The sequence below is a fragment of the Colius striatus genome, chromosome 5, assembly GCF_028858725.1.
Source record: "Colius striatus isolate bColStr4 chromosome 5, bColStr4.1.hap1, whole genome shotgun sequence".
NCBI lineage: Eukaryota > Metazoa > Chordata > Aves > Coliiformes > Coliidae > Colius > Colius striatus.
Genome location: NC_084763.1, coordinates 55,245,123 through 55,257,302, shown reverse-complemented (window position 1 = coordinate 55,257,302; position 12,180 = coordinate 55,245,123).

Below are 12,180 nucleotides of genomic sequence, written 5' to 3'. Positions count from 1 at the left end.
ATAGGAGAAAACCTGAATGGAAAGAACAAAGAAGATGGTCTTACCTTACTGTAAAAGGTTCTCTGAGAAACAGCTCTGAATCCAGATGAGATTCAAACCACAAGTAGATTCCATCCAGGTGGTGGGAGAGAATACTCACCCCTCCTCTCAGCCTCCTCTTCTCTAGGCTAAATATCCCCAGCTCCCTCAGCTGCTCCTCATAAGACCTGTTCTCCAGACCCTTCAGCTTCATTGCCTGTCTCTGGACATGCACCTGAGTGTCCTTCTTGTAGTGAGGTGCCCAGAACTGAACACAGCACTCCAGGTGTGGCCTCACCAGTGCCACTGAATCCCCTCGTTGAGGTCATTGATAAAGATGTTCGTTACAAAATCTACATCACATGAATAGGCAGCTTTTACTTGAATGCTCCTTCCTACCTGTGCATTTCTCTTTTATTTCTCTATTAAAACAAAGTGTGTAGCTGCTCTGAGAGGCTGTATTGTGGAAATGAACTGCAGTGTGTGTAATACTCACTGCTGTATCATTGCGCATTATTTCCAGCACTTGCAACAGAATGCTAGAATAAGAGCCTAAAAGGAATTTTATTCCATTATCAACTGAATTATGAGCTCAATTAGTTCTTCACTCATTGAATTCTGTTGCAAAAATAGGGCTGGATCCAGTGTGCTTTGGGCAAAGGGGGAAATGCATTGGAAACACATCACTGCAGAACGTGTCTGCTGCACTAGAACAGCCTGAGGTGGGAGGTGAGAGCTACACTAGGTAAAGTACCTAGGGAGAGGGAAGTATTTTATAGAAGTCCTGGATGTTAGGATCAACAATCTGGATTCAAATGATGTAAGAGATATCTTCTCAGTAAAATCTCCTGTAATTAAAATTACCTAAGTTCAAAAGGGAAAAAGAATGACTATAATCTTAATGAAAGCCAGGATATTTGAGTACAGTTACCTGAAAAAAGCAGGCTGAAACTGAAAGCCTCTGCTGTTAAATATAAAAGTCAGCTTGCAGTGGGCCAACACCAGGCTTTCTTGCTGATAATACAGTTAAACAAAGTACTACTTATTTGATTAAGTGTGGCCTGGATTTTTTTTCTGTTTCTATCTCTTGAGTCACATAAAAAATACCCTGTAAGTTAAAAATCAGAATAATCACAGTAATGACTTTATTTATAAAAGCTGTCACTTCTTTTGCCAGGTCATTTGGAGTGTTCTGCAGTAAAATAAACATATGTTGAAAATATAAACACATTAATATGAAAACAGCCTCTTAACATTTAAACAAGGGCTGTCTGAGAAAAACAACAAATAAAATCAACCATCAGAAAAAGGGAGGAGAAAGAGGACAGAGACAAAAAGGGATAAATCATGGACCAAATGGGATGTAACTAAAACATCTCTGATGCAGGATGCAAGAACAGATAGAAATGCCTTCTAAGATGCTGTCTTATGACAAAGTATAGGAGAAGGGGAAAGCAGTTACTGGGCCAAAGCAGTTGCCACCCAGTGCTAAAACTCACAGGAAAGAAACACCATGAACATCATGTTCCACCTCTGTCTCTCTGAAAAGAAGGAAAGAAATGAGAACAGATGATGCAGTGTGAGCCTTGGCACCTGCCCTGCCCTGACAGGGATGTCACAGGCACAGCACACAGAGAAGCGATCGTCATGGGATGGACCAGCCCCATCTACTCCTCATCTCCAAAGGAAAGGGGTATCTCACAAAAGGTGTCACCATCTGAAGGAGACTGTCATGTCCCTTAGCCCCATCTACTCCCTTTTCTTTTCCCTGCCTTAACCAGTAAGTTGCAAAGCTGGAAGAAGGATAGTCTGATCCAGAAAATATCTAATAAGAATCCAAGACCACAAGAGACTGGGACAAAGTGGCTACAGATCACAGCAACCTCAGCAGGTAGGAAGTCTCCACAGACCTTATGGCTCCTGAGACCCCTAAAATGAGGCTGAGTCCATGCAAACTGCATGCAGGACAACCTCTTATGGCAGAGAGCTCCCAGCATCACAGGTCTACTACCAGTCATGCTGGTGCACAGGATCTACCTCTGAACTACTCCAGAAACTGCCTGGAATGATTCAAATGTCAGACTTAAAATGAGAAATAAAACTAAATAAATCCCCAAACATGTATTTTCTCCTCTTACAGAACTGTTTTGTTTTTCCTCCAAACCTTTTAAGCCTTCAAAACTAATCACAGCAAGTTACCAGTCAGGAATCACAGAATCTTCAGGGTTGGAAGGGACCTCAAAAGATCATCTAGTTCAACTCCCTGGTCAGAGCAGGACCAGGACCAGAAGGAAGAAGCCCTAAGTTCTTCCATGACATGAAACAACCTCAACATCACTCATTTACCTTTCTTTAAAAAAAAAAACCCAGCCTTTATATGTCCCTTCAGGAGTTCTATGAGGCCTGAGGCTCATACCTCACAAAATATTTAAGCCCTTGCTTTAAACTCAGATAGTACCCAGAGTGGTAACAAAAATGACTGTGCAGAGTGAGATATAACCCTTTATGCAATACATAAAACTAAAGTATTGTTTTGGTTAAAGATTCTTGGCAAAGAACAGGTTTTTAAAAGGAAAAGAAAGACCATTAATGCAAAATTAAATTAAATCAAAATCTGAGTTGGATTCTGTGTCCAGACACACACATAAAACTCTAATGAAGTGAATAAAGGTCATTGATGTGAATGTAACAGTGGAATTAAAAGACTATGAGGAATTACTTAACTGTCTCAGAAGAGGAATTAAGCAAGTAGTCTCTGGTTTTGCTTGTCAATGTGAGCATTGACTAAACACTAATATAAAGTTATCCTCATCACTGCTAATACCAAAGCTCAACAAGGTGTTGAAGACTTATCTGAGCTATGATCAATGCTATTTTTATAGAAGCCTTTTGACTTCTTTGACCTCTGAGTACTAAGTGTACTGAGAGCTGTACTGAGTGCAGCATTTCTGGCTTCAGAAATGTAACTCTTCACAACAATTAACATCACTGTTTTCAGCAAGTACCTTAATGAAACCTCAGGTTGCCTGAGGATACTCAGAATAGCAAGTAGTGTCAGACACATCACTGTGCTTCTAATGAGCCTTTCTTGTTTGAACACACAAGTTAGGTTTTCTTCCATTTATACCTTGCCCAAAAGATAGGCTACTTAAATTTAACACAACAAACTAGCAAAAAGGCCAATTCTGGGAACATTTGGTGCTCTGCATTCTTGACTGCCCTCGTGGTAGTTCTACTTCCAAGTAATTTCTACATGTGAATTCCTCTCCACCTCTTAGGATCACCTATTTTATCTCTCTATCCCTTCTAGATAACTATGGTTACCACATATGGAGTTGAGAAATAGTGAATCATCCCACAATCTGAGTGGCCTTCCTGAGGCACGGATGGAGAGACAGATCTTTGGGGCTTTATAGCCTCCTCCCAGCCGCATACCAGCTTCATATATGCAGTATGTCCATGCCTCATACTGCACCAAGAAAAGTGCTCTCAGCTGTGGAGCTCCTGGTCACTGAAGAGCTACCTGACCTTGAGCTGTTTAGTGTTACATAAAATCTCTGCTAAGGAGACTCTAAGAGATTATCCTTCTCATGGTTTGACAGAGTGACCTGTGCTCTAGAAGAGCCCCTGCACACAGAGATTCTAAAATCATGGTGTCAAACTTCTTGTCAGAATAGCTGTATTGGCACTAATGAAGTTACATCTGGGATGAATTTGGCCCTTAGCCTGTAAAAATGGAAACCTTATGAAAATCTATTGCTGAGTTAATGGCAATGCTGAGCAGTAATTTTCCAGTAGGTTCCAATACACAGTGGTAATAAATTGTTTTCCTCCTTTATTGGCATCCAGCCCTGTTTAATCAGACTGCTAGAAGGTGGGAAGTGTCCAGAAATCTTAGCTGCTCTTTGCTCCTTGGACAGAGTAGATTTTAGGGCTAGAAAATCTGACTGTGTGTGCACCTGTGATGCAGCAGAGCAGTCTCCCCTCACAGGTCTGCTTTGCAGAGGAGCATTCAGCCTCAACCTCCCCTGTTTCCAAAGGGCTGGGGCTGGTGGAGAAAGCACAATAGGATGTCCTGACAGAAGAGTGGAAGGGGATAGCTCCCTCATGCAGTGTTACTTGAATGAGGCATGGCTGGAGATCAATGCTCAGGAGAGTAGGAGAAAAAAGCCTGTAAGAAGAGAGTCCCACTGAAATCACCTCTGCCTGAGATGGCAAAGCCTGGCAGAAGACCTCACCTCAGCAAGCAGGACAAGTGGAGAAATACCTGTCCCTGATGCAGCATTATTTTAGTCTGCACTCTTGAGAGCAACAGCAAATGCAGAACTGGTTTTGCAGAAGGTCTGCAAGCAGCATAGGTGTGTTCAGGACATATTGAGTACATATCCTTGCTCCAAATTCTCAGGTCTGGTTGGAAAGGGATGCATTGCCATGTCAGCAGACTTTGCCACTGAAATGAGTTTTTCTCTGACTGCAATATACTGAGATTCATTGTGCTGCTGAGAAAAATACCAAAGAAAGAATAAAATACTTTTATAGAAACAAATATAACACATATAAAGTGATTTTATATAATGTTCCCAAATGTTCATAAACACAGAATTTTACAAAGAGAAGGAAAAAAAGAAGCAATAGAAAAAAACCCCTATTCTAACAGCCTGTGGTTTTTAACCTCTTTCTGCCATTGACAGCAGTGGCCTCTGTCAACCTTTCCTTCTGTCCACAGAAACTTCAGCTGGAGCACCAAAAACCTGTAGTATGTTCTGATGCTTCACACTAACCACACTCACATGACAATACAAATGAACGTATGGGATCCACAGCAGTCATCATATCTATAATTCCAATGGCAGGAATATCTCTAAAGACCTCAAACAATATAATGAATTATAAACCATTCTATCTTTCTTTAATCAGAGTGAAGCTTTCCAGGTGTTCTTTAGCCAAACCACTTCAGCAGTGTCCAGTTTTCTCTACAAACAGTGTTCCATTTGCTAGTTTATAGCTTCCTGTCCTTTGCCCTCTTTAAAATGTGAGATTTAAATCTGCTACTTCTTAATCTTCAGGAATCTCTTCCTGACCCCTGTGAACTTCTAGAAAATGTCAGTGAAAGGACTGCAGATGTGCCTCTCTTAAAAACTTATGGATATACATTATCTGGACTTCAGGGTCTGTCTGCATTTAGTGCATCTAGAATTTTTATGGCCGATACTGCTGTTATCTCTAACACGTGGGCAGACTCACCCTCCCTTTCCTTTCTGCAGACAGCTATAAATGAGCTGTTTACCAAATGTGCTGTTTCCTATCACCCAATATCTATTCCTCACTATCATTTTTCATGGACCCTCTGATTATCCTTCGTCTGTTGTGTATATATGTAAGATCATTTAACATTTATCACACTAACCACATATAAATTCCAGAACTGGACAGTTGTAAGAGATTATTTGATGTGGAACCAAAGTCATTTATCTGAATGATTTGCAGATGTGATCTCAGAGCTGCCTCCTAGTGCAGTGGGAGGAATGCTGAGTGTGACCAAGAGCCTTCACTGCTTGCTGGATGCAGTATTAGAGTCAGCCTCAGCCTCAAAGTGGCACAATAACGAAGCTGTGTGAAGAAGGCAAAAAGATTTGTTGATGAAGTAAACAAGAACACTTATTTTCAGTTCCTTCAGCAAAGATAAAGGAAGTAATGCTTACCCTTGGAAGCTGGTACTCAAAAGTGCATGGTGGGTTTGCAAAGCTTCCCTGATGTCTCCTCTATCACTTCGCACCGTGATTCCTCACACAACTTCTGGAGCACCTTGGAAGAGCTGACAGTGCCATAATTAACAGATGACTCTAGTGATGCCAGTGGCAATGGGGTTATTGTTTCTTTGCTGTTGAAGAGGGCTGACATTTTACTTTCCTCAACAGCTTCCTGGAATTCTACAGCCTGGGTTTCTACACAAAAGATACTGTACTTTGTGTTTACCAACAGCTTTTCTTGTTTATTCCCAACATTTTGCCTATTCCATAACTATAATAACCTGTGATGTATAATGAGGATAGGGAATGCAAAAAATGAACAATAAGCCTACTGCCACTTAAGGTATCCCTTATGTTGCTTTACAGTTCACATATGCTGAAAGTTCTCTAAAATGTTATCTGCTTTTTAAAGGTATCTTGAGATACAGTAGATCTATTTAGTACACACTGTAGGAACTAGTTTAAAAATCATGACTGACAAGTAACACCATTTCAGCTCACTGTGACATCCCTCTATATCAGCCACCCCAAAACCATCCCCTCTAATAGAACTACAATTTGTTGTTGTCAGGTAAGAACAAGCACCAAACCCCACCATCTTTCATTTAAATAAATGTAATGAATATGCATTTTTTAACTATACCTTCAGCAATGGGTCTTAATTTGTGCAGTAACAGAGATTGCCAGCATGAAAAGGACCAAATGATGCAGCTCATGCACAGCTATGCAGTAGACATTAAGTAAATCACAGAGGCAATGCTCTTCTGAAATGACTGACATTTACAAGGAGAATTCAGCCTTTGAGTGGTCAGTAGGTATACAGCAGCATGTCATCACATCTCTTCATTTTCCTGGGTTTTTGTTTTCCTGCATGGTTCTCCTTTGAGCTGAACCTATATTGGGTTTGCATACTAATTACACAAGTGCTATCACCTGGCAAATGATCTGAGACTAAGGGAAAACTCATTTTATAGAGATTAAAATATGGTAAAGTCAATAGATTTTAAAAGAAGTTGTTCCCTCATTTAGTTATTTGATTTTCTGCAGCTCATCAGTTTTTATACTCATGAAGCATGCCATGACTTTTCCTATAGTAAAAGAGAGACCAGACTGGCCACAGCCTACCAGATAAACCTATTTTCCACCAGAAACTCACACCAGCTTCTTCAAGGTGGCTCTTTTTTCCCCTGATGAATGTCATGGTAAGTTTTCAATCTCTCAGAAACCCTCAGGTTATTTGTAACAACAAATATGGACTTCTCTGGATCGGCTGGACCCCCACTAGTTGCACTGCTGGGTCAGCACACTGGTCTTTTTGCTGTTTAAAGATACAGAGACACTTAAAGGCTTTTTGGGACCGGCTGGGAGGTGCTGCCCCAGGTGTCCCCTCAGGCTTGGTGAGGAAGAGCCGTGCAGGACCAGGCAGGCCCAGCTGTGAGGCACTGCAGTTGATGCTGGTGAGGTGGGAGTGGGGTAAATGAGCCTCCCCAGCCCCATGGTGCTTGTGGGTGAGGCAGTCCTTCAGGTGACCTCAGCCAGAAACCTGCAAACTCATAGAATCATAGAATGGCAGGGGTCAGAAGGGGCTTTTAGAGATCATCTGGTCCAACCAACCTGCTGAAGCAGGTCAACCTAGATCAGGTCACACAGGAATACATCCAGGTGGATCTGGAAGACCTTCAAGGACAGAGTCTCCACATCCTCCCTGGGAGCCTGTGCCAGGGCTCCCACACCTGAACAGTAAAATAGTTTTTCCTTATGTTTAAATGGAACTTTTTGTGTTCCAGCTTCATCCTATCACCCCTTGTCCTGTCACGGGATACAGTAGAAAAAAGGGATGTCCCAACCTCCTGACACCCACCCTTTAGGTGCTTATAAATATTAATGAGATCTCCCCTCAGTCTCCTCTTCTCCAGACTAAACAGCCCCAGTTCCCGCAGCCTTTCCTCATAAGGAAGATGCTCCAGTCCCCTGATCATCTTGGTGGCCCTGTGCTGGACTGTCTCCAGCAGTTCCCTGTCCCTCTTGAGCTGAGGAGCCCAGAACTGGACACAGGACTCCAGATGAGGCCTCACCAGGGCAGAGTATAGAGGGAGAAGAACCTCCCTTGACCTGCTGGCCACACTCTTCTTGATGCCCCCAGGCTGCCATTGGCTTCTTGCCCATGAGGGCACATTGCTGGCTCATGTTTAGCTTATTATCAACCAGCACTCCCAGGTCTATCTCTGCAGAGCTGCTCTCCAGCAGGTCACACCCAGCCTGTCCTGGTGCAGGGGGTTGTTCCTTCCCAGCTGCAGGACTCTGCACTTGTCCTTGTTGAACCTCAGGAGGTTCCTCTCTGCCCAACTCTGAATCCAGGGGAGATCCGGCTGACTGGCAGCTCAGCCTCTGGGGAATCAGCCAGTGCTCCCAGTTTGGTGCCAGCAGGAACTTGCTGAGGGTCCCTCTGCCCGCCCAGCCCGAGAAGAGCCGCCAGGGGGCGCTGCGCACACAGGCTGCTCCGCCGGCGCCCTGCTCGCCTTGGGGGTCCCCGCTCCGCCCGCGCCCCGCAGCCCCCGCAGCCCCCTCAGCCCCCTCAGCCCTCTCAGCCCCTGCAGCCCCCGCAGCCCCCTCAGCCCCCTGCAGCCCCCTCAGCCCCCTCAGCCCCCGCAGCCCCCTCAGCCCCTGCAGCCCCCTTGGCCCCCGCGCCCCGCTCTCGCTGCTGATCAGGCTCTTCCCTCACCACCTCCCCGAACCCGGATGGCCCGGGGCAGCAGTCGGCAGACCCTGGTCAGTTGCACAATCACAAAATGGTTCGGGATGGAAGAGACCTTTGAAGTCCGTCTCATACAAGCCCCTACGACGAGCAGGGACCTCTTTGTGGCTTCGCCATCCCTGGCGAGTACCCATGTTTTCCCCTCGAATCCTCAGGCTCAGGTGCCGGCTGTGTGGGCACTGCCATGTCCCTGGAAGGAGGGGAGCACTGCAGAGAGGGACCCGGGAGTCCTGACTCATAACAAACTAAACACGAGTCAGCAAGAGACGGCTGGATGTTGCACTTAGGGAAATGGTCTAGTGGTTGATAAGGTTGGGACAAAGGATGGACTCAATGATCTAAAAGGTGTCTTCCCAGCTAAAATGATTGATTCTATGATTCTAATGTGCCATCGTGGCCAAGAAGCCAATGGCAGCCTGGGATGCATCAAGAGTGTGGGCAGCAGGTGGAGGAAGGTTCTCTTACCCCTCTACTCTGCCCTGCTGAGGCCTCATCTGGAGTCCTGTGTCCAGTTCTGGGCTCCTCAGCTCAAGAGGGACAGGGAACTGCTGGAGAGAGTCCAGTGCAGGGACACCAAGACGATCAGGGGACTGGAACATCTTCCTTATGAGGAAAGGCTGTGGGAACTGGGGCTGTTCAGCTTAGAGAGAGATCTCATTAGCACTTCTAAGTACCTACAAGGTGGATGTCAGGAGGATGAGGGAAGACTTTTCTTCTGCTGTCTCCAGTGACAGGACAAGGGGTGATGGGACAAAAGCTGGAGCACAGAAAAGTTCCACTTAAACATAAGGAAATGCTTTTTTACTGTTGAGGTGAGGGAGCCCTGGCACAGGCTGCCCAGGGAGGGCGTGGAGGCTCCTTCTCTGGAGGTTTTTAAAACCTACCTGAACATGTTCCTGTGTGACCTGATCTAGGTGGGACCTGCTTCTGCAGGGATGTTGGACTAGAAGATCTCTAGAAGTTTGTTCCAACTCCTACCATTTTATGATTCTGTGAGAGGCTGCCAACGGCAGAGGGGCCACCAACTACAGAGGAGTGGCCACAGCCCAGGTCTGATGGCAGTCCTGGCAGGCAGAAAGGACAGCCCTTGGCTTCAGGGCAGGCATCCATTGTCTTACTCTGGTTTAAAGAAAAAAGAAAATTATTTGCTCAGACCTAATCCATTAAAAATTATTTCATCTTTGCTGTTGGTTTTTTTTTTCCCTCTGTGTTCTTGTATCTTGCTCCAAGCTTTTTGTGTTTTGATTTCTGCTCTCAAAGCAAACAGAAAAAGTGCAGTCTTCTGGGTTTTGTGTGTAAGCACAAGCACCCTCTAGATATTGTTCTAAATATTTTTATTTACTTCTTTCTTCCTTTAGCATATGTCATCTGTGTCTTATTCATGGTGAAAACAAATACTTGAATATTATAACAGCTCTTCTTAACTCTGCTGCTTGACCGGGATTACACAGCACTACCCAAAACATCCTTGAGTCAGTGAAGTGGCTCAGAAGTGCTGTTTACAGCCCCTAACTGAGGCCCTGTTCCTCTTCCAGCTCTGTTTCCACAGCTGACTTAAAGCAACCGTGGTATCAAATGAAGGATGAGCTCATTTGTGCTAGCAGAGCTCATTCATCCTCGACAAACTAAATTTGGGTCAGAATTAGGAAATCCTGGCTTTCTGTATACTATATTCACCTCTGAGAGCAAGCTGAGAGACCCACCAGCCATGGGCAGCTGGCTACAGCTGTCAGCCTGACTTGGCCAGAGCTGTTGTGTAGCTTTCTGTTTTAAACATGGTATTTAAATTATATATCTAAACATTTACTGACTTTTTTTTCGCCATGAGTCTTCCTGAAACATCTTAAGCAGGTAGAAATGAGACTGTGTGTTTACCTGTGTTTTATGTCAGAACATCAAGTTATATTTTTATGGGAAGACTGTATAAGTGACTGGAGAGAGAGCACGACAACCTTGAGAAGTAAGTCAAGAGAAGGTTTCTTTCATGCTGAGTGCTTGGCCAGTGCAGCATAGGGAATATGCCATCTTGTGTAGTGCACAACAGAAACAGTCTGAACTGGAGTTCCACTTCCCCACAATCCCAACTGAGAAAGGGAAACAAAGCCCAATAGAACAGGGCTTTACCCTCCTGTCTGTACCAATAGCCTCGTGCCTCTTCTGGAGTGTTCTTTCATAGTGTGTTTATGGGATGAAGCTTTCCCTGCACTAAAAATCACTGCAGGGACATCCTCTGTTCATCAAAACATGAAACCAAGTGGCTGCTGCTTCTTGAAAGCCATCAAGGTGTTGTTGTGGACATTGCTCTAGTATCTACAGGAGAATGGAAAACAACAGCAGCCTTTTAGAGAGATTTAGCTCAAATCCCCCCATGCAGCAGTGTTGCCTCCCACCTAAAGCCAGGAGAGTTTTTGATCCTAAGCTTTGCAATCTGAAGCTATCCTGTGGTTCTGCAGTTGTGTTTGTTTTGGAGAATATGCAACAAATAACAAGAGGAAGGACATATGAGATATCACAGAGAGCTATAGGGAAAGGGGTTGCAGCTCCAAAGAGGAGGAAACGTTGTGCATGTGGCCTCTGAAAACCCCCAAAAATGTCTGTAGATAATAGTTGCTTTTTTTACACTCCCTTGGGCAAATAAAAATGAAGGGCAGGGGGAAATGATGAGGTTTTACTTTATTTTGGTTTTTAAGGATCAGATATTGTTTTAATCAGTGGATCTACTGAGGAAGGGAGCAGAAAGTTTCAGCCTCAAACTCCTAGAGAAGGTTGTAGAGGAGACAGGAAATCTGTGCTGGAAATGGGAATCTGCTGTTGAAATGCTGAAGTTCTATTCTGGGAAAACACAAAATGAATTTGCTTTCATTTCCAGTTACAATGAAAAGTCAAAATTCATACTCCTCTATATAGGAAGTATTCCCTGAAGCTGAATTTTGGGAATACCAAAGGGAACTTATCAGAACATTTCATATGAGTGAAATCAGAGCATATTGTCTTGATAAAATCAAAGGACTTTGTTCCAACTTTTAATTTGGAAGCCCTTTGACACAAAAAATGGTGGAAGCCTGTTCTCTGGAGGATGTATTGCTCCCTGAAAAATAGCATGGATTGTTTTTTCAAGCATACTAGGGCAGAAGTTCATTGGAATCTAATTCTGCCACTACGGCTGGCTTCATGGTAACCCAAAAGCCATTGAAGCATTCTAGTAAGGGGCAATATTAAGAGTGGCAGCAGCTTGAAAATCCTCAATACCTGCAAGGACACTGGAATGTGTCTTTGCTCTGAAGTTCCTTGAAAAATATAATAGATACTTGTAATCTTAGATACTTAGAGGACAGCCCCTCCATCTCACATGCATTGGACACTACGGACAGCCTGGTCAGTCTTCATTAGCTTAAGACAGCAGTATATTTAAACATTTTGACCAAGCTAAAATAAATGGCCTCAGTATATTCAAATTTTGTTATGTACTCAGGAAGTTCAAAATGCAAAATACTGAGATTTCCTCAGGTTTTGTCTGTAGAGATGATTCAGATTCATGTTTTTGCATGGCTTTTTGAATGGTCAGCTTATAAAGGTGAGAAAATGACGCCTCTTTACTGTGGTTTCTCCTCCTTCAGGAACTGGAGTATTTACAAGGTTACCTTAGCAATCAATTTT